Source organism: Nelumbo nucifera, chromosome 5 (genome assembly GCF_055504915.1).
Source record: "Nelumbo nucifera cultivar China Antique chromosome 5, China Antique-T2T, whole genome shotgun sequence".
NCBI classification, from domain to species: Eukaryota; Viridiplantae; Streptophyta; class Magnoliopsida; order Proteales; family Nelumbonaceae; genus Nelumbo; species Nelumbo nucifera.
This window is the reverse complement of record NC_142653.1, coordinates 3,462,547-3,484,004: the sequence shown is the minus strand read 5'-3', so window position 1 is coordinate 3,484,004 and position 21,458 is coordinate 3,462,547. Positions and strand designations below refer to the sequence as shown.

Genomic DNA, 21,458 nt, shown 5'->3' with positions numbered 1-21,458 from the left:
ATTGAAAAAAAATGAAAAATTTGGTTTAATTTTATTTGAGGTTGTACTTTATTATACTTCAGGTCTTATTTACTTCATTTGTTCTGCAATCAAACAAAATAAGATAAAATTTGAAGTAAAAATAAATCAGAATTGCACTAAAAATATTTGTACTACAATAGTTTTGCATAGCCTAGATTTCCTACCCACAAAAACTCTACCACATAATGAAATCATGGGCATCCAGCTGCAATAAATTTTACATACATATACATATAAAGGAGATATTCTTTTTTTTTTTAATAAATTTGTACTCCAACCAAAAGAGTCAATGGTGTAATTAGTGGAAATTAATGAGAGAGAGAGAATGGTAAATTAATGAAAGAGACTTAGAGTTAATTAGAGAAATAAATTAATGATTTAAATGTAGAATTTAATGAAGGAATAGGGTTTAACATAGCAATTAATGAGAGAAAACAAGTGTTAATTAGAGAAACAAATTTGAAATTAAAAAAAAAAAGAAAGATCATTTCAGCTGAAATGGTTAAAATAACAACGTATTTCAGCTGACAAGCCACCTATGTCCTATGCTAGCAGGCTCCAACAAGGTATAATGATACACTCATACACCTTATACATATGAATTTGGGCATTAAGTGTTTCCATATATTATAACTTTTTTTAAATGAGTCAAAGGATTTCCTCACAAAATGGCCATAGCATTATCGATGCAATTTTCACCATCCTTGATGGGTACCCGACTTCCCCGACCCAATGGGGTTGGGGATGGGGAATGAGGTCCCAGCCCCGCCTCAACCTAATTATAAATATATTAAACTTGGTTCGGCTCTCACATGATCACATCTCAACGTACAGTTGTCATCTCATCGTACAAGATATTTCCTAAATGAATCAGCGATGGGAAATTTTACAGGTTGTACAGGTAGCCCGTAGCCTACCCTGCTGAGAGAATGCGATTCAATATGAGCGGGTGACTCAATTACGACTCTGGATTTGTATTTTCAAATTTCAACACGGAGGACGGAGATAGCCTTCTACGTGGGTGTTGACACCGATGCGTTTTACAAATATTCCGTTTCTGTATGCCACATCAGCTGGCAATTGTCGTTTCTTGATGTGTCACATCATATTTCTGTTGATGTGTCATGCATGCCACATCATTGGTGCGTATTTGGCAAGAAAATCTATATATATATATATATTTGTAATTATTAACTTGGAAATTTGAGAAAGAAAGAATTTCTTGAAACGTCAAATGATGTTTCCTGAATCACATTGATAACACTTGTGAATCGAAATCATATGAAACGAAACTCTTGTAAAACGCACCACCCACACCCATTGCTTGGAATCAGGAAACTCCCCCCGCGCATTTGCCTACGGTTCGTGGTCGAGGCGCCGAGCTAGCGACACCAGCACAGAATTGTGAGACATCAATGGTCAGATCAACTCTACAACACCACAACATCATTGGCCATCAAAACCTATTCTCCCACCGCTCCATCAGCTATTTGTCTCTCTGATCTGTCCCGGTCGTCGTCACACTCACACGTATGTCGCTCTCCCCTCATGTCTCATGCCAGTAGAAACACCGTACCTAAACTAAAATGGACCCGTCAGGTCAGACAGATAGAGAGATGAGAGAAGTTTTGTCCACTACCGAAACTGTGGGTGCAATAAGTATACCGGTTCCCACCCCTGGCTGATACCGTGTCTTATATAGTCTCTCCTGACTACAGCTTGGTTCTTACGTTCCCCATGTATTCATTAAGCTCTCAATAATTCATAAATGTGTGTGTATGGAGTATAGACTATGGAGGAGTGAGTTCAGTTGTGGCACCCAAACCAAAAGGCCAGAACAAAATTGGACCGAGGCGACGATGTGGAATGCGTAGTGCAACAGAACCGGCGCAAACACAGCAGTAGTAATAGGCCCCACCCCTCTCTCTGTCATCACCAAATTATCACTGCAGACCCTTATTTATAGTTCTCTCTCTTTCTTGTCTCCCACGAAACGCATCCTCCCCTTCCCAATACAAACACCAACTCTCCGTTATTTCCCGCCGATTAATTCGTTGCAACAAGCGACGGACGACGACAAACCAGCAGCCCAGTTCAACACCAGCTCTGCACCTGCACCAGTACCCGACTACCACTATCACCATCCCACCCTCCCCCATCTTTCTCCTCCTCTGCACGCAATGATGCGCAGTACTCATCCGTTCCACCATTTCTGAAACCTCCAAAGAAAAACAGAGAGATAGGGAGAGAGAATCAGAGAATGCTGATCTCCATCATCTTCGCCCTCCTACTCCCCTGCCTTGGCATGAGCTTGGTGTTCTTAGTCTACTTTGGCCTCTTGTGGTGTGCCACCAGGAATTCCGCAACGTCCGCATCCATCCCTTCGCCGGAGAAGCCTTTGCCGCAGAAGGGTTTGTCAGCATCGGAGTTGGAGAAACTGCCGAAGACCACCGGTGCTGAGTTAATGGGGACGGAGTGCGCAGTTTGCCTCGACGAGATCGAGAGCAGTCAGCCGGCGAGGTTGCTCCCCGGATGCAACCACGGGTTTCATCTTGAATGCGCTGATTCGTGGTTGTCAAGGAATCCCATCTGCCCTCTTTGCAGGGCTAAACTTGAAACTGAGATCTTAAACCCTGATAACAACATCTGCTGAGTCTCTTCTCTTTCTGGGGTTTGTACTTTCGAGTTCCGAGTCCAGAATTTGGTTTTAATTTTTCTTTTTTTTCCTTTTAGTTTCTGGATAGGGTTTTTTCTTTAGGATTTAGCTTTACAACCTACAGGGATCAAGATTTCATGAATGCAAGGTGGAAGAAAAAGAAAAGAAAGAAAAAAAAAGAGCAGAACAGTGACGTTACTACCGAATACTGATGTGGTTGTCCTGTGTAGTGTTTTTTTCCCTTCAGTTTTGCTTTCCAGGCAGGACATGAGGCCAAGTCAGGGTGGCAGCGAAATGATACCAGCAATGCCATGCCGAAAGCCGAGAGGGCGCATCTGCCCGCAGTTTTCCTTTTCCTGTTTCACTTTTTCAGAGATAGATGGAGATGAATGGTTGGTGGTGTAGGATTGTGGGGATCGGATGCATCACCAAAGCAACTGTTGATCACATTTCCCTTTTGATGCCCGATTCCAATCCAACGAATGGATAACAATCGGTATATCACCATCATCGGATCTAGGAATATTCACCATGGGCCCAAAGTAATCAAAGTTTTATACCAGGTCCCTAATTTAGAATTACAACTTTTTTTTTCCTACAAGCCACACCACAGACCACGCATTAGCCCCCATACTGATTTTACTAAACCCTAAAAAGGCTAAAAGCCCAAAACTAAAACCGAAACTAATTTTTAATAAAATTGAAATAACCGAACCGAAATTTTTGGTTTGATTTTCAGTTATTTTGGTTAAAAACCGAATTTAATTATTATATATTATAACCTATAATATATATAAAATTTAATTTGATTATAATAGATTATATAGATATATAACATGTTATATATATATATTAAATATTATATAATGAATTTTAGCTAATTTGGTTTTTTCCATTAACGGAATCTCTAAATCTGAAAACCAAAACCGAAAACCAAAATTATTAAAAACCGGATTTTTCAAAAACCGAAAAAATCGAAACCGAAATTTTCGGTTCGGTAATTTGTTTTTAACCGAATAATGCTCACCCCTACCTGGGGTCATGCTGTCATGCAAAGATTGGGAGTTTGGGCCTTTGGGGCATTGGGCTTGGGCTGCTTTGTGAAGGTGCATTAAAGATAGGCCCCGCCCATCCCGGAGACAAAAGGATATAGCCCAACACAGGCCGTCGAGCATATGTAAGGCCTGAACCCGATTGGGTCTGTTGAACACCAAATCCAGGCCCATAAACATCGTATATCTATAATTCTATATCCAGCTCTTATTATTCGTTGTCAGTTGCCAGTTGCCAGTTGCCACCCCACACCTCCACAAGAAACATGTTTTCAGGAAAAATAAAATCAAAGATGTTTCAGCAACTTCCGAACTCCGGAGAAAAGCTGAAATCAATTTTAAAATACTCACTCACTCACGGCCCAAAATCTACAGTCTTCAAGCTCCCCGAGTTCCGAATTTCGGTTTAGGTTTTTGTTCTTTCAGCCCATACCGGCCCACGAAGTGTGGGCCTTTGGATTTCTATTTGCTAAAGTGGGATCCATTGGATTTGGACCATTGATTCGACGTTACGTATAGCTGCTGTGAAAGATGAAGCGATTACACATGTTTGACGGACAGTAGCGACGTAGCGTCAGCTCGAGTTTGTGGCTAATGGAGTCGCATCGGCATTGCTCTTTCCTTTTCTTATATGATAAAATAAATTTTCGAACGATAAGCTAGTTGCATCGTTCTAATAGTGGCCTTCTGTTTGGTGAGCGATTACAGACTTTACAGTTGCATTCGTCTCAGCTCAGAGAAAGTATGTGGGCTTCTTGGAGGCTCTCTCCTTGTTATGCTTACAGGACACGTAATGGGTTCTGTTGCAGAGCTGATGGTCTGCCAAGTAATACTGACGAGAAGAAGAAAGTTGTCGTCGTTGGTTCTGATTGGGCTGGCCTAGCCGCTGCTCACCACCTCTGCAAGCAGGTCTCTCTCCTAAGCCCATCAAATGTTTTGTGTTTGGTTTCAAGTTTTGAAAATCGTTGGATGAATTTTAGCGAGTTGTTTTCAGGGTTTTGATGTGACCCTCCTTGAAGCTGGAAAGTCTTCTGTATCTAAGAACATGTCTGCTAGCTATGGAGATGTAGGCATCCATGGTAATAATGCATGCTTACTATTTTCTCTGTGGCATCTAATTTCTTATTTTGTAATTTGGCTTTTCCGTATCGATAGAACCTTTTGAGGGATTATAAGAATTCACATCAAGTTTATTTGATTGCATTCACCGGAGGCTATGTTCTTTTGATAGAAAATAAGAGTGAAATTCCTTGGGCTCAGTTTGGAAAGAGTAGTCAAATACAAATATGTACATTGTAAATGCAAGGTTTAGAAATATAATATACAAGGTTTTGCACTGTGCATATTTGCATTTGTAATCTTATCAAACTGAGCCTTAAGAACTTTCCCTCAACTTGTTTCTCTCTTATTTTCTGTCAAACCAAAAACAGCCTAAAAGTTAAGATATAAACGTCGAAGTAGGACTATTTTCCCTGGTATAGAAAACATAACCGTTCAGGAACCTTACAGGTTGACAGAAGAAATGGTTCTTGAAAGAATGGGATGTGAAACAGGGTTTATGTACTGGAACCATATAGTTAGGATAGAACCTTGTTGAATTAAGCATGTCTTGATACTTATCCAAAAAAAGTTAAGCATGTATTGAATTGAATGCGTGTAACTATGGACATGGAGTTCCCAACATTTCAGAGTGATTGCCATAAAGGAGGGAGGGGATAATTCTTTTGGACCTTTTTCCCCAATAACCAACAATTTTCTACTTTTTCATTCAGGCTTCTGGTATCCCTATCGAAATATATTTTCCCTTGTTGATGAACTGGGAATCGAGCCTTTCACTAGCTGGACAAGATCAGCACAATACTCCCCAGAGGGTTTGGAGGTAATTTATGTCATGGAGCTCCTTGATACTTTCAGTACGTCCAACAATGAGAATAAAAAATTCTCATGACTTTACTTTGTCAGCTCACCTATAATGGGCATATATAATTCTCATGACTCAGTTTCTAGTTGGTTTTGGTGTTGTGCTCTTGATCCTTGTTCTAGCACTTGGTTCTGTGATTATCCAAAATCTACTAATGTCCTGTTTAGTTTAAAATAATTTTGAAGCTAGCAGAACCCTCCAGGGAACATTACAAAGAAGCCTAGACTTCATATTGAGTTGGAAATTGCTACTATGCAGGTTGAATTTCCAATATACCAAGAACAACCTGAATTGCCAACTCCTTTGGGTCCTTTATTTTACACACAGGTATGTTATGTACTATAATTTTTGAGAAATGGTGGATATTATTAATGGTGAACATTTTGTTCTTTCATTCACCAGCACACAATTTACAGTTCTTCGTGATAAAATCCTTTTCATATTCTTCCCAGTTCCTTCGCCTCCCTTTGGTGGATCGACTGACATCACTTCCTCTGATAGCCGCAGGTATGGATTCCTGTAATTTTTCATAGTTTCAGTAGCCACCAGTTTTCATGGTTCTACAGGTTCAGCAGTGTGAGCCCTATGGTAGCTTCATATTGAGCGACCGTTTGTACTATGGTATAACTTACAAGTCCATTTTGGTAAAGTGGCTTGCATTACATATTACTTATATTCTTCAAGTTACCAAGTGGAAACTTCTATCTGTTTATCCTTTTGATCTAATCAGGACAAACATCTATAACTTTTTCCTTGATTTCATTTATTATCATTTTCTGTTAAGATCATCCATCATGGTTTGCATTACATATTACTTATATTCTTCAAGTTACCAAGTGGAAACTTCTATCTGTTTATCCTTTTGATCTAATCAGGACAAACATCTATAACTTTTTCCTTGATTTCATTTATTATCATTTTCTGTTAAGATCATCCATGATTATGATGATGATATATCTATCTATCTATCTTTACAAACAAACATACACCCCACTGAATCATCTTTCCTTGATTTCTTTAGTTTTTTTTTTTTTTTTTTTTGTAATTCAATTTTAATCATTTCCATTGCCACTACCACTATTCTTTACATTGTACATGCATATCTATTTTTTAACATGTTCATTTGTTTGGAATTAGGGTCCTTTGGCAAGCAACAAATTGTGTTATATTCATATAGTCAATAAAATTGTGTAATAGGATTTTTTTTTTCTCTTACATTTCCTTTTCATCTACCTCATCTCCGCCCTTGGTTTGCAGTCGTTGACTTTGACAACACTGACACTGCTTGGAGAAAATATGATTCAAGTATGAAAGATCCTGATAACTGAGTTATTTATCAAATTTTGTAAAATATTTTTGGATGATAAGTATTGATCCTACTAGTTAATTTAAAATTGAAATATTTTAAGCTCAAATTTTGATCTTGTAACTTGCAGTGACTGCTAAAGAACTTTTTAAACAGTTTGGCTGCTCTGAAAGGCTTTATCAAGATATTATCAATCCAATGCTTCAAGTGGGCTTGTTTGCTCCATCAGAGCAATGTAGCGCAGCTGCAACATTAGGAATGCTATATTATTATGTTCTAGCTCACCAGGTTTATATTCTTTTTTTTTCCCCACAAAGACATCATGCCCTTCTAGCTTGTCAAGTTTGCTTCTCTTGATAGGTTCTTTACATCTGCAGCTTTTTGTGATGTGTCTACAGAAACATTTTGATGTTAAATGGTGTCGTGGGTCTGTTGGAGAAAAAATTTTCAAGCCATGGATGGACTCAATGAGAAAAAGAGGTTGTGAATTTCTGGAGGGAAAAATGGTGACAGATTTCTCTCTGAATGAGGAAACTGGATGCATTTCGGAAGTTGTGTGTGAAAAAGAGAGGTACAAGGCTGATGCAGTTGTCCTTGCCATTGGAATTTCCAGTCTTCAGAAAATTGTTATCAATAGGTATCTTATCTAAAGGCTTTATCCTCCTGGAGGAGAAAATCAACTTTGCTAGTTTAAATCCAGATTTCCTAAATTTGGTCCAGTGTACCAGTTATATTTTAGCTTATTTTTAAAGAATAATTGCCTTCTCCAATCCAAAAAAATAAAAAACTCACAAACATACTTTGTGCACGTTAAAATATGCTTAATTTTTTAACCAGGAGTCATGAACCAAGCCAAACATCTTAAACATTCAAAGTATGCCAAAAGTCAGAACCAAAAATCTTCTTTCTTTAGTCCTTCAAATTCTGGAAGTACCAACACCCAACTAACAGATAATGAAGAGGTTTTTTTTTTATGAATGAATATAATTTATTAAACCAGAAATATGAGGCAATACAGGAGACCCAAGAGGAGGCACGAGTTGTTACCTCTTCTAGCAACTATTACATCAATTTAAAAACAGAAATAACCAGAAATAGAATTACAGAGCAGCCCAAAATAAACATTCCCTTGAAGCCCCTTCCTTAGCTAACCCATCCGCTAAGGTATTTGCTGATCTTCCCACCCAAAGAGAGGTAACAGTCATGTTTCTTGTGAGCCAGTTGACTTTCTTCAACAGGTCTCTGTGTTGCCACATAGCTGAAGCTGGGTCTATCAGCCATCCCACAACAATCTTAGAGTCCCCTTCAACAACCAAGGGCTGAACTCCTAATTGTTCTGCAATCTGAATACCTTGTACCGTCACTAACATCTCAGCTCTGTTGGAGTCTCCTATTCCTACGGAGCCTGAAAACAATGCTAATATTTTGCTCTCCTTATCTCTCAGCACCCCTCCTATCCCCGATGGGCCTGGGTTTCCTTGGCTGCTTCCATCAAAGTTCAGCTTTTCCCATCCTTCAGGCACACTGCAGATTCCCTATCCTTCCTTGTATGGCTGTTAGCCACCACTATCCAGTTTCTCCAAAAATCATCAAAGGAGAATGTATGAAATAAGTCCATAGTTCTTAACCAATGAATGGCCTAGTCAATATATCAATATACTGTCCTCAACAGCCTGAATGCTTCTTTCCTTTTCCTTGAATACCCTTGCATTTCTTTCTTCCCAGATTGTCTACAAGGCAGCTGCTCTAATACATCTCCACATTATTTTTCCTTTTTTTGTAGGCCACACAAAAAAGGAAGGATCGAACAACTGACTTAAAGCTGTGGACAGATTCCACCTGCATCCAAACAAAGAGAAAATCCAAGTCCAAATAGCACTAGAAAAGGAACAAGATACAAGTAAGTGAGAGCAATCCTCACCACTAGCCCCTGCAAAGTACACACCAGTTAGGGGACAAACACAAAGAAGGCCTTTTCTTTTGCAAGCAGTCCAGGGTATTAATCTTTCTATAAAACACCTCCCAGCAGAAAATAATAACTTTAGGTGGAACCGGTCTAGGCCATATCTCCTCGGTTGGAAAACCCCACTGTCCTTGGGAAGAGCAAAGGGATTTGAAAAAGGATTCACAAGTGAAGTAGCCTTTTGGGTGAGGGGACCATAATCTCACATCCAAGCTAAGAGGGTCTAGAAAGACACTACCAAGAAGGGACAACAGATCTGAAACACTGTTAAGTTCATCATCCCTCAACCCTCTTCGAAAGCCAAAGTCCCAACTTAAGGAGTGGGGTGAAATAGGGGATGGGAGAAAATGAGAGATAGCTTTTTCCTTGTAAAGGGAAATAGAATAGAGAGACGGGAATTGGTCCTTAGGGGCAACAACACCCACCCAAGTGTCTTCCCAATATAAAACAGAGATATTGGAATTGACATCATACCTGACAAAGTTGAGAAACTGAGGGAGAATACTTTGGATTGCTTTCCAAGGAAATTCCAACGTAGCTTGATGTGATACACCCTTATCCCATCCATTTTCCAGTCTACCATGTATACTAGCCATCACTTCATGCCACAACCTCTCCCTTTCTCTAGGCTATCTCCACAACTATTTTCCTAAAAGAGTTTTATTCTTGAGAGTTAACCTTCCTAGTCCCAAGCCACCTTCCTCTTTACTCCTACAAGCTATTTCCCAATTGATTAGGTGGTCTTTCTTTTCCTCCCCTGGCTCCCAAAAGAAATTTCTCATTAATCTCTCCAACTTCTTAGCTTGCCTATTAGGAATCCTGAAAATAGAGAGAAAATAGATCGGTAGGTTTGCTAGGGTAGCTCTCAATAAAGTCACTCTACCCCCTATAGAGATGTAGTTCTTTTTCCAAGAAGTTAATCTTTTCTCAAACTTTTCCAACACTGGGGTCCAGAAACTACTCTCTTTTGGGTTAGCCCCTAGAGGGAGACCCAAGTACTGCAATTGCCAAGAAGAGACGGAACAACCTAAACAATCTGCCACAGACTGAATAATCCCCTCATTCATATTAACACCTACTACACAACTCTTATCCAGGTTTATCTTCAAATTGGAGACCTCTTCAAAGTGTTGTAGCAATGCTTTGAGATTCCTCACTTTTTGCCTGTCACCCCCTTCACAAAATATTATGATATCATCAGCAAACTATAGGTGGGTTACCTGGATATTGTTCCTTCCTATTCTCCAGCTACTCACTTCCTCTTCCGTATCTACCTTAGTGATTAATCTACTGAAGACATCTGCAACTAAGGTGAAAAGAAACGGGGAGAGTGGGTCACCTTGTCTAAGGCCTCTACAAGCTGGGAAAAAATCTTTGACCACCCCATTCACCAGATAATGAAGAGGTTTCCGCCCCAACTTCTTCCAACCTTTTCATTCTTCGTTCAAAGATCCTCTTGTTTCTCTCCCTGCAAACCTCCCAGAAGACAGCAAACAGAATGCAGCTCCAGATTATTTTTGCTTTAGTACTTCCAAAAACTCTCAGCCAGTCACAAAAGATTCCAGCAGAGTCCACTGGTGCCCATCCAACCACTTTAAAGAGATAAAAGAAGAAAGACCAGATCCTTTTCACAAAATTGCATTGAACTATCAAGTGCGTAATATTCTCCTCTTCAGCAAAGCATAGCACACATCTGTTGGGAATTGATAGCCTCTTTTCTTCAACATGTCATGTGTAAGAATTTAGCCTCTTGAAATCAGCCATGCAAAAGCTTCAGCTCTTGGGGGAACAGGTTTTCCCCAAACACATCTAATTGCATCAGCCTCCACCTGGTTCCTCATTAAAGCATTATGCATAGATTTGACCGTAAATATCCCATCTTTACACTCTTTCCACCATTTGACAATCTGATGACAATGGGTCAATTTCCACCTCTTGAAGCTTAGCCAGCAACTCCATGCACTCCTCCAATTCCCAATCAAATAAAGGTCTTTTAAATTTATGGCACCAGATCACAACACAATTACTAACCTCATAGAAGTGTAAAATAGGCACTCCCTTCTCACATAAATTATACAATCTTGGACAAAGATCACACAACTTTCCAATTCCAGTCCAATCATCCTCCCAAAACCTAATACTAGACCCACTCCCCACCCTCCATGAGCAAAAAGGAAGCAACAATGAGTTGAACTTCATAATCCCCTTCCACACGCATACCCCATAAGATTTCCTCACCTCCCTCCCATCCCACCCAAAGTTTACCACTCCATACTTACAAGCCACCACTCTCTTCCAAAGGGCATCCCTCTCCCTCCCGAACCTGCAAACCAACTTACCCAACAAAGCTTTGTTAAATACACCCACTCTTCTCACTCCTAAACCCGCATCTTTTTTAGGTCTACACACCGAGTCCAACTTAACCAAATGAAACGTCTTAGGAAGAGAAAATAAATTGGCAAATTTGAAAGAACACTCTTAATTAAAGTTTCCCCCCCAAAAGACAGAAATTTCCCCTTCCAACCCGCCAATCTCTGATCAATTCTATCTAGGACAGGTTGCCGAGTGGAAGAAGCAATGACCCTAGCCCATATTGGAAGACCCAAGTAAGAGAAAGGAAATTCCCAATTAAACGTCCCTAGGCTCCAGCACCTTCCTCCAAAACAGCTTGCCGAATATCTCCCACTCCAATCATAACACTTTTACTAGGATTATCTTCAAGCTTGACAACAGTTGTAAGCATTTAAGAATACCCCTTATTGTTCTCAAAGTAACCCAAAATCTGATTGCACATCTATTTATAACCTAAGCAAGCAACTTGGAGAATCATATTTCTCCTTTAGGCTCATTTTGGAAGGAGTACAAATACAAATATGTACAGTGCAAATACATAAAAAATAATACAAAATACAAGGTTTTGTACTCTACAAATTTGCATTTGTACTCCTTCCAAACTGAGCCTTAATTTTTATCCTGTTTCACTGACAATTGGATACTGTATATAGTTCAGTTCTACAATCAAAAGGGGAGTTTCTGAGAATTTTGAACTTGTCAGGCATCGATGTGCTCACTGTTAGACTGCATCTTGATAGGAAGGTCTGTTCAATGACTCTTTTCTTTCCTTTATTGTCATGAGAAATGCTTGCATCTGTCTAGGCCTCTAGGATTTGCACTTCACATACATGCTGAGGAAATTTCTACCCTGCATTATGTTCCATGTTTGTGACTTAAGTAGGGAGGTCATTTCTTCTTGTCACCATGTCCAAATATTCTTCTCTATTTTGGGAACTGAGGGAAGCTTATGGTGTTAACTCCATATATAACCAGGTTAACATTCCAAAAGCATGCAATATTTGCTGTGGTTTTGATGATTCAAGTGGGTGGACTTTCTTTGACTTGAATGCTATTTATGATGAGTACCGGGACAATCAAGTGACAATAATAGAAGCAGACTTTGTAAGTTTACTATCATCTCTTTCTACAAACCAAAGAATGTTTAAGTATGGTTTTCAATTGTTTTGTCTGTCTCCTATAACATTAGCTCTGTGCAGTATCATGCAAATCAATTGCTTCCACTTAAGGATGACCAGATAGCATCAAAAGTGATGTCTTTCCTTTCACTGTGCGTTAAAGACATTGAAGATGCTACTGTGGTTGAGAAAGAAGTGGGTAGATCCTAAATCCTTGACTCACTTCTTTCCAGGTAAGTAGTTAGTTGGCAATGAGATGATTTCTGCAGCAGTTTTCTTCATTGCACAGAAAATAGAATTTTTTTTTATTCTTTTATTAGTAGAAAATAGAAAATTTCCCTTATCTACTGTGGATGTGCATTGTTTCGTTAAATGAATACTGCAATCATTACAACAGAAAATAATAATCATTATTCACAATTAGCCATGCTTTTGCCCCTTAATGTAGGGCAATTGATTTGGCATCTTGATTTTGGCAAATGTGGCAATCCTTGTAAAGGAAATTTGACCCATATTGAATGGTTGTTATTCAAAGGTTAATAAACAACCCTGGCTTGAAGACTTACAACTTGCTAATGAATACGTGCCTTGAGAGAGTTGAATTATGGAATAGGATTCATGTAGCCAACCCCATATGGGTGGGATAAGGCTTTGTTGAATGGAGTTGATTGGGGGAAACTGGCAACCCATTGACAAGATTTGAGGTATAAAAAGTACTGCACCTTAATTGAGATCAATGTTTTTTACTTGAACAATTGGGCAGTTGGGTTCATTCAACAATGCAACCTTTGGGTACCATCAGAGGGATGCAACTTGTTGGTCTGAATGTGAATAGACCATCAAATAATACAGTTGTCTTTACTTATGATAAATACCTCCTGGTATGTTTCTTTCTCTTTTTCTTCAGGTTCTTACAATTACATGATGCGTGGGTCAACAACTTTTCCAAACTTGTTCATGGCTGGAGACTGGATAATAACTCGACATGGATCATGGTCACAGGTTATAATGCCTCAAAGTGTAAACCTTTTCTTTTTCTTCCTCTCTTTTTCTTTCTTTCCTCTCTCCTCCCTAGTAAACATTCTAATTAAATTCCCTGCCGTCTTGTATTGATTGAGACAAAATAAACAACAACATCTATTTACATTTGCCTGCAGGAGAAAGCTTATGTCACAGGTCTTGAAGCCGCCAATAGGGTGGTCGACTACTTTGGGGAGGGAAATTTTGCAAAAATTATAGCAGTGGGGGAAGACGAGCCCCATATTGAAACTCTTCGCAGCCTCAACAGCTCCATAAATGAGTTAAGAGCACAACTGCCCTTGTCTGATTATTTTCTCCAGTAGCAATTTAACTCCCTATCTGTGATTCTCTAGATTCAATGTTGACTACGTATAAGCAGTAAAAAATATAAAAGAAAATGATTTATATTTGAGTATTTCAATTTTCCCTCTTTGCATGTGAATTCTCTTTTTTGGTGAATAGTGATGAGAGAGAGCTCTGGGAATTTGGGTTGTAAACGAGTCGGATCAAATTCGAATAGGGGGTATTGTTGTTCAGAGGGATGCACGAATCTCTCTCCCTCTTTTTTTGTCTTTTGTCCATTTTTCCCCCATTGTCTTTTGGTTTAAACTTGATTCTAGACCTTTTCCTATCCTCTTATAGCATACTACCATGTGAAGGCTCGTAATCCCACATTGCTTGCTTGGAAAAGGAAATAAGGTCTTCCTCATTAATACGGGGGCCTGCACTGTATCTTTAAAGAGTATGTGAGCCTTGGTTCCCATGCAAGCTATAAAAGGAAGGTTCAAAATATTGGGCGTATCGTATCGTATCTTTTAAAAACCGAACAGGATATGTATGAAAATCGGATGCTTCATCTTTTTTTTATGCGTATTGGACCCTATTGGGGGTGTATTGGGGCATATCGGTAGCGTATCGATGATAAAGATATGACGAAAAACTAAAAATAATTGAAGGGGGAAAGTAAGCTTTTTTTTCTCCGAAATAAACATTCTTTAACCCCCAAATGACTCTAAAATTCCAAATTTCATTCCTAGAGTGCTAGATTTGCAAAATTTTGCAAGAAACAAGTGTGAATCGTTAATTTTTTTAAAGAAGTTTCAAATTTTGAAAAAATATGGCAAAAATAGGTATTTTTTTTAATCTTTTATAATATCTTGTGATTTTTTTTTCTTGAATGTTTAAATTTATGTTGATATACATTTCTTACATTCAAAATCATAATTTTTTTGTACTATCAATAGATTTATGGAAATTTCATGAAAATATTTGGGGAAAATATAAATTAACAAAAAATTTGAAAATATAAGTTTTTTCTCTACCTATAAAGACTAAATATGTTTTAGATCTATGGACTTATCTATCATATTCATAGAGCAATTGAAATTTCGTCTTTAATATTTTTTTTGATTTTTTATATTTTTAAAATTAAAAAATAATTAATAATTAATTATATTTTATCATTTGATCATAACAATTGAATATATTATAATTCTATGGATGATCTATCATATCCATAGACCAATTGAAATTTCTTTTTTTAATAACTATTTTTCGAATATATTATATAACGTTTATTTATTTGTTATAATTTTTTAAAATGAATAATAAATAATAATTATTTAAACAATAAATAATTAGTAATTATATTTGCACAAAGTTGTGCCAATGCATGTTTTATGGTTGGATAGAATAGTTGGGATTTTCTCATCCCATAAAACATTAAAATTTATGAATTATAATTTATAAAATATAGTTGAGCATATAGGATTTTTAATGAAATTATAATTAGTTATAGTATATTTCTTCATAAAACCATTAAAATATATTAGTTTAATATATATACACCTCATTTAGGTCTTATATTTAGTGTTGTTGATGTATTTTTATGATTTATTAAAGTATTTATAGTGTTTTCAAGCGTATCTTAGTTTTTCTCCGATACACATGTGTGTCCAAGGTGTATCCCGATATGTATCTTAAAATCGTCTCTCTAATAACGTTTCCAATACTTTGAACCTTGTATAAAAGTTAAAGGGTAAATTACAAAGACCCCCCTGTACTATGGGGTTTGTGACAAAGACCCCCTATATTTTGTTTTGCGACAAAGATCCTCCCTGTACTAAGACTGCAAGACAAAGACCCCCTTCGGTTAACTTTTCTTGAAATCTGCTGTTACAATATTTTTTAATCCCTATACTACCCTTATAATAATTATTCGAACAGGAAGAAAAACACTGTTCATCTTTCTGGACTTCACAATACACGAACAGTAAGGGTGATAATCCCTTCTACCTCAAATTCCTTCACATCTTTTTTTCTCTCTCTCTCTTCTTCCCCTCCCTTTCTTCATGTCATTTGGGAAGAATAATCTAACGGGAACCCATTTTGACCAGCTTTGTGATCGGTGGTAATCCCTCTCTCTCAAAATGGGTTCCCGTGTGAAACCCAGAAAGAATACTCTTCATGAATAGAAAATTACAGCCAAAGCGATTGCGTGGTCGTAGGCCTTGAATCCCGTTCTGTACTCCAACTTTGAGATCTCTCACGTATCCCCGGAATCTCTAGAACCTTCAAGGAAATTCAGCTTGGATAACTCAGGACCTAGGGTTTTGTTCTATGCTGATCCTGCCGTGGACCTGTTACTGAAATCCGGTGCAAGTCACTACATTGAATTTAAGAGTATCGACGCAAGCTTCATTTACAGTGGTGACGGGAGATTTTTGGCAATGCCAGATTCTCGAGCAGCAATTTTCAAGGATCGGAGTCTTGGATTGACCGAGAAGAGCCAACTGATCGATCAAAAAGCTTCAGCCCTATAAATCTAAAATGGGCTTGTTTAGACCGACAACCATAGGGAGAATTGAAATTTTGACATCGCCAGATTATTCTTCCCAAATGATACGAGAAAGGGGAAGGGGAAGAAGAGATATCGGGGGAGAGAAAGAGAGAAATGTGAAGGAATCTGAGGTACTGTTCGTGTATCATAAGTTCGGGGAAGATGAACAGTGTTTTCTCACAATTTGAGGATCTGAGTTCTGTCGACTGTTCTTAATGGTTAAGGAGAGTCTTTGTCTCACAGTCATAGTCCAGGGGTCTTTGTTATAGACCCCATAGTACAGGGGGGGTCTTTATAATTTACTCAAAGTTAAATTACCAAATTCATATACTGTTATAATTAAACCTCATGTATCATATTAATACTTGCACTTGTGCTCTAATACTATTATAACACTGATGTTTATTTTCACCTCAAAATGAACCAACCCAAAATTTTAGTCCATTTATCTTCCTATTTCCACTCTTTCCACGGTACACATTCACGCATTGAAGCAGGTTTGGCCGTTTAGTTGAATTCCTCTTTTTATTTTTTTAAAGCTATATCCTAATCTGGCCCGATATCTTGAATATGAATTTATCTATATAGAACTAGTCTAGTTTTATAAAATTAAATATAAAACAAAAAATATACCATAAATGGATAAACAAGCTTATCTGTATCCCAAGTATAATGTAATTCTGAAGAATTTTAATACTAAAACTTAATATTTTATATATGTATATATCATCTGATAATCAAGCAATAGCCAAATTTGATTCAACTATGGCTAGACAAATATCTGAATCCAAGTTAACTGAATCATATTCAATTTAAAAATCGGATCAAATCCAATCCATTTGCAGCCCAATATAGAATGGTGCCAATATAAGACTCAGAACACATCTATATTATACATTATAATAGGGTGACGATTAAGTCTCTCCTAATGATCTTTATATTTTATTTTATTTTTTTAAATGTAAATTCAATTCAGACGTGATATTGAGCGTGTCTTTATTTTCATAATTTTTATTTTATTTTTTAGTACTACTTAATAGTGCGGAAGGTATGGCTATATGAATTAACGTGTCATGTCACGTGGAGAAAGCCTGTCGACAGCCAAAGTTTTTCTCCTTTCCTTCTTTCTTTTTCTTTGACAATGTAAAGAGAGAACTAGCCTGCTGCGTCATCACCTTACTATCAGAGCATGGTGTGCACGCATCCAACCAATAATCATGCACTCATGGCTTCATGCCACCTAAATGAAATAAAGCAAAAGAGGCTAAAGGTTGCGTTCCTTCGATTGGATTGGGCTTTTGAAGTTTGGAAGCTTACTTGTCTAGTTAGGTAACAGGGCCTAGGAGGGTCGACCATCCAGTAAATGGGCCCGGGTAACTGGGTAAGCTGACATTTTGTGAACGGAAATTCGATTTGGGCCTCCATGTCAAAAATGCTCTCAGTCGCAGTTAAGACACGTAATTTCTTCTGTGTGTGAAGGGTTTCAGGCCACGTTCAATCGTAATCGTTGCAGTTGAGCTTGACCGGAGATCATGGGGCCGACCCCAAGCAGACACAGCCACACAGACTCTGAGAGTGAGAGATCCTCCTCTTCCTCTATCTTCAATTCCACATTCCGTTACAAGTGGAAGCTACCTCGGCCCAGTTTCCTCGAAACTATAATTGATACGCGTGCCGGCATCTGATACGGTTCGAGGCATGTGTAGCCAGCATCTTCAATATGTCTTGGTCTTGGTGGGACGTGTGAGTCACATTTTTGGTTTTTATCCACTTCGACACGGCATTGTTCAGACACGTGTCCGAATCTTGGGAGACCAGGACGATCTGAAAGGGTAACGTGCTATATCCATAGCAATTGGTGGTGGACCCGACTCCCGAGAAGATTTGGAATAATTGAGACTTGAGACAGGCCAACATCTTCAAAGGGGGATCACATGTAACATCTGGCACTTTTTACGTGTCACCTGTCTGCACGGAATCGAATTTTTCTCGAGAATTTAACAAAAAAAAAAAAAGAGAAACGTGCAGTTTTACTCCCTGCTGGGAATTTGATCCAATGTAGCCGACATGCATTTATATTATACACCACTACTATTACCCTATTAGGCTAGGCGTGTGAGACAGCGAGTTTGTAACAGCAGGGCCCTGTAGCTATAGCCTATAGGATTATCGTTTCTGTATTTTATTATAGAAAAAACGGGACATCAATCTAGAATCTTGATCTTTAGCGGTCATGTAACGTATTACGATCGTTCAACTACTATCATCCCATCGTCTCAGGCTTTCCAATAGCACACCCTCAAAATAAGTAGGCAGTTTAGAGGGAGACTAATTTATTCACATATCAATAGAAGAAGATGTCAAAACAGCTCTCTTTTAAATGAATATTTACAAGGTGCCGGGGCCCATTCTTCCAAAAGTACTGGCACATAGTAGGAAGAAACACAACTCATTATAAATTTTTTCCACAGTCGACACCTATTTAAAGAGTTAAACCATACCCACCTAGTCTTCATACCAAAAAAAGTAGGGGTAGAGTCAGTAGACCAACACCATCCAATTAGTCTTTGCAATGTAGTATACAAGGTGCTAGCAAAAGTAATGGCTAACACGCTCAAACCTCTTCTTCCCATGATAATTGCTCCAAACCAGGCAGCCTTCGTCAAAGGCAGAAACATTGCAGATAATGTAATCTTAGCCAAAGAAATAATTTACAAGATCAAGCATCAGAAGGGAAAAACAAGATGGGCAATGTTAAAAATTGACATGGCCAAAGCCTTTGATAGAATGGGGTGGGAATTCCTCATCCAAACCCTAAAAAAACAGGGGTTTCCAGAGAAATGGTGCAACTTTGTTAGTTAGTGCATCACCACTGTCACCTAATCAATAAAATTAAATGGGAGTCCTCTTGAATTATTTCATACTAACAAGGGACTCTGGCAGGGGGACCCCCTATCACCCTATCTTTTCATAATTGGAATGCAGGTGCTAACAAAAGTTCTGGAGAAGGAGGCTACGGAAGGCATGCTGCAAGGCATAAAGCTAGCTAGGCACTCAGAACCCCTTTCCCATCTCCTGTTTACTGATGATCTTCTCATTGTCAGCAAAGCTACTCCAAAATCCCTCTTTGTTGTCAAATCAACCCTCCTCCAATTTTAGCAAATAGTTGGCCAACAAATAAACTTCAACAAGTCAAGCATTGTCTTCAGTAGGAACACACACGGAACTCATCAGAGGCTCATGGGTCATCTGGTAGGCATGGAATTAATGCAACCTAGGATGAAGTACTTGGGTGCTTGGATGGATGAAGCAAGAGGAGGCATTGGCCCTCATGCGGAAATTCTTACAAAAACAGAAAGCCAACTAGACACTTGGAAAGCTAAAGTGCTCTCTCAAGCAGGCAGAACTACCATGCTAAAAGTGGTCACCCAAAATATACCTATCTACCAAATGTCCACCTCATTATTCCCAAAGAAGACTTTGAAGAGATTGGACCAACTACAATGAAATTTTTGGTGGCAAGGTGAAACAAGCAAACAAGGAGGCCACAATATCCCTTGGAGCAGGATTTGCAAACCCAAATCTGAAGGGGGGGCTAGGCCTTAGGAGGCAGAACCAATGAACAAAGCCCTTTTTGCAAAACATTTTTAGAGGTTGCTAACAGGAGAGCGAAACCTGTGGAAGGAGCAAATTTGGGCAAAATATCTAAGGAACAAGTCCATCTTTAAAGTCAAACTAGGGAGATCTCAGTCACATTGGTGGCGAAACATCCTAAGTATCAGGAACAGTTTCACACCACACCTCTGTTGGAAAGTGGGGGATGGAACTTGCATCAACTCTCACGATGATCCTTGGATCCCAAGTCTTCCCTCTAATAAACCCCAACCCCGACAACTGTAAGACCCAAATGTCAAGAATTGGATGGTCAAAGACGTCATCTCCTCTCAGGGGGTTTGGAACTCCTAACTGTTATACCATGTCTTCACAGATCTATCAGCCGAAGCTATCCTAAATATTCCTTTGACCCCACAAAGCCAAGAGGACAAGCTTCTTTGGAAAAGATCGAAGGATGGGGAGTACTCGGTTTGATTGGCTTACAGAAGCTTCTCATACTCTGAAACTATGGGTCCCTCTCGAAAATAAATAAGGTAGTCAAAATTATAGACCACAAAAGCCCCCCTCTATGCCAACTCATTGGATGTAAAGTCCTAATGAATGGCGTAAAAATGAAGCAGTCAATTTGGTTCCTAAGACACTCAGGGGGCTCGATTTGTGTCCTCTGTGACACTACACTGGAAACACAGGCACATCTCTTCTTCGATTGTCCCCTAGCAAGGGTAGTTTGGCTGTCAACACAAATTGGCTTCAAGCCAGAAGCCTTTGCCCTCTCAGGAACACCAGACTTTCTATCTTGGTGGATGAAGAGGAACCCCGAAAAGAAAAGTCTCTCTGACTTTTTCTTGGCTAGACTTCTAGCCATCTTGAGGGCTATATGGGATCACAGAAACGAAGTAATCTTCAAAGGAAAGTCCCCGAACTCCCTTGAAGTCATAAGAAACGCCAACTTATATGTTCCAGATACAAAATCTCAAAAATGGTTTGAATCTCGAATCCAATCTGAACAAAACAAAATACCCACCCACAATCTACCCCTTGCATCTCACTCCATTGCGATAATTGATGGATACTGAAATCCAACAATGAGTTCAGCCTCCACAGATTTATATATAATCTCTTACACACAATGTTTGTTTTACAGAAGAACAACGATGCAATGCTATTAACTCCTCATAAGCTGAGCTTTGGACAATCATAAGATGCCTAAAAAAACTTATCTTGGTGGGTATCAACCATGCCATCATTTTGTTACATGAGAAAGAAATCCTATAAAAACTCAAATAAATACAAGGTGGAATAAAAGTCGTTGATCAAACATATCAAATTCCTTATGTGGATGTTAAAAATATGTACGCAAAGAGGATTGATATAGGCGCTACCCACGATATACCTAAAAGGGCCAATTTATATATATCTTATATTCTAACCGGTAGACCCCTCCATAATCTTAACCTTTCACTTTGATAGGTGGATGATGACAATGATGGTTTCTCGGGGCTAATGAAAGGACACATTTTGTTGCTTGTTCTCCTTTTCCACCCCTACGACGGCCCTACCCTTCTGCCTATTCATTATTCATTATTATATGAAGA

General features: G+C 38.6%; 1 pseudogene across 1 annotated transcript; it reads left to right on the top strand.

Annotated features, from left to right (window-relative positions):
* The first annotated feature begins 1,341 nt into the window (after positions 1-1,341).
* LOC104603667 (uncharacterized) lies at positions 1,342-13,830 on the top strand (annotated as a pseudogene). Its single transcript, XR_016076573.1, has 14 exons — positions 1,342-3,173; positions 4,438-4,638; positions 4,724-4,808; positions 5,502-5,608; positions 5,909-5,977; positions 6,103-6,157; positions 6,908-6,955; positions 7,087-7,244; positions 7,355-7,593; positions 11,925-12,015; positions 12,247-12,375; positions 12,471-12,622; positions 13,297-13,391; positions 13,547-13,830. The product of XR_016076573.1 is annotated as an uncharacterized LOC104603667 (transcript).
* The last annotated feature ends 7,628 nt before the right edge of the window (positions 13,831-21,458 follow it).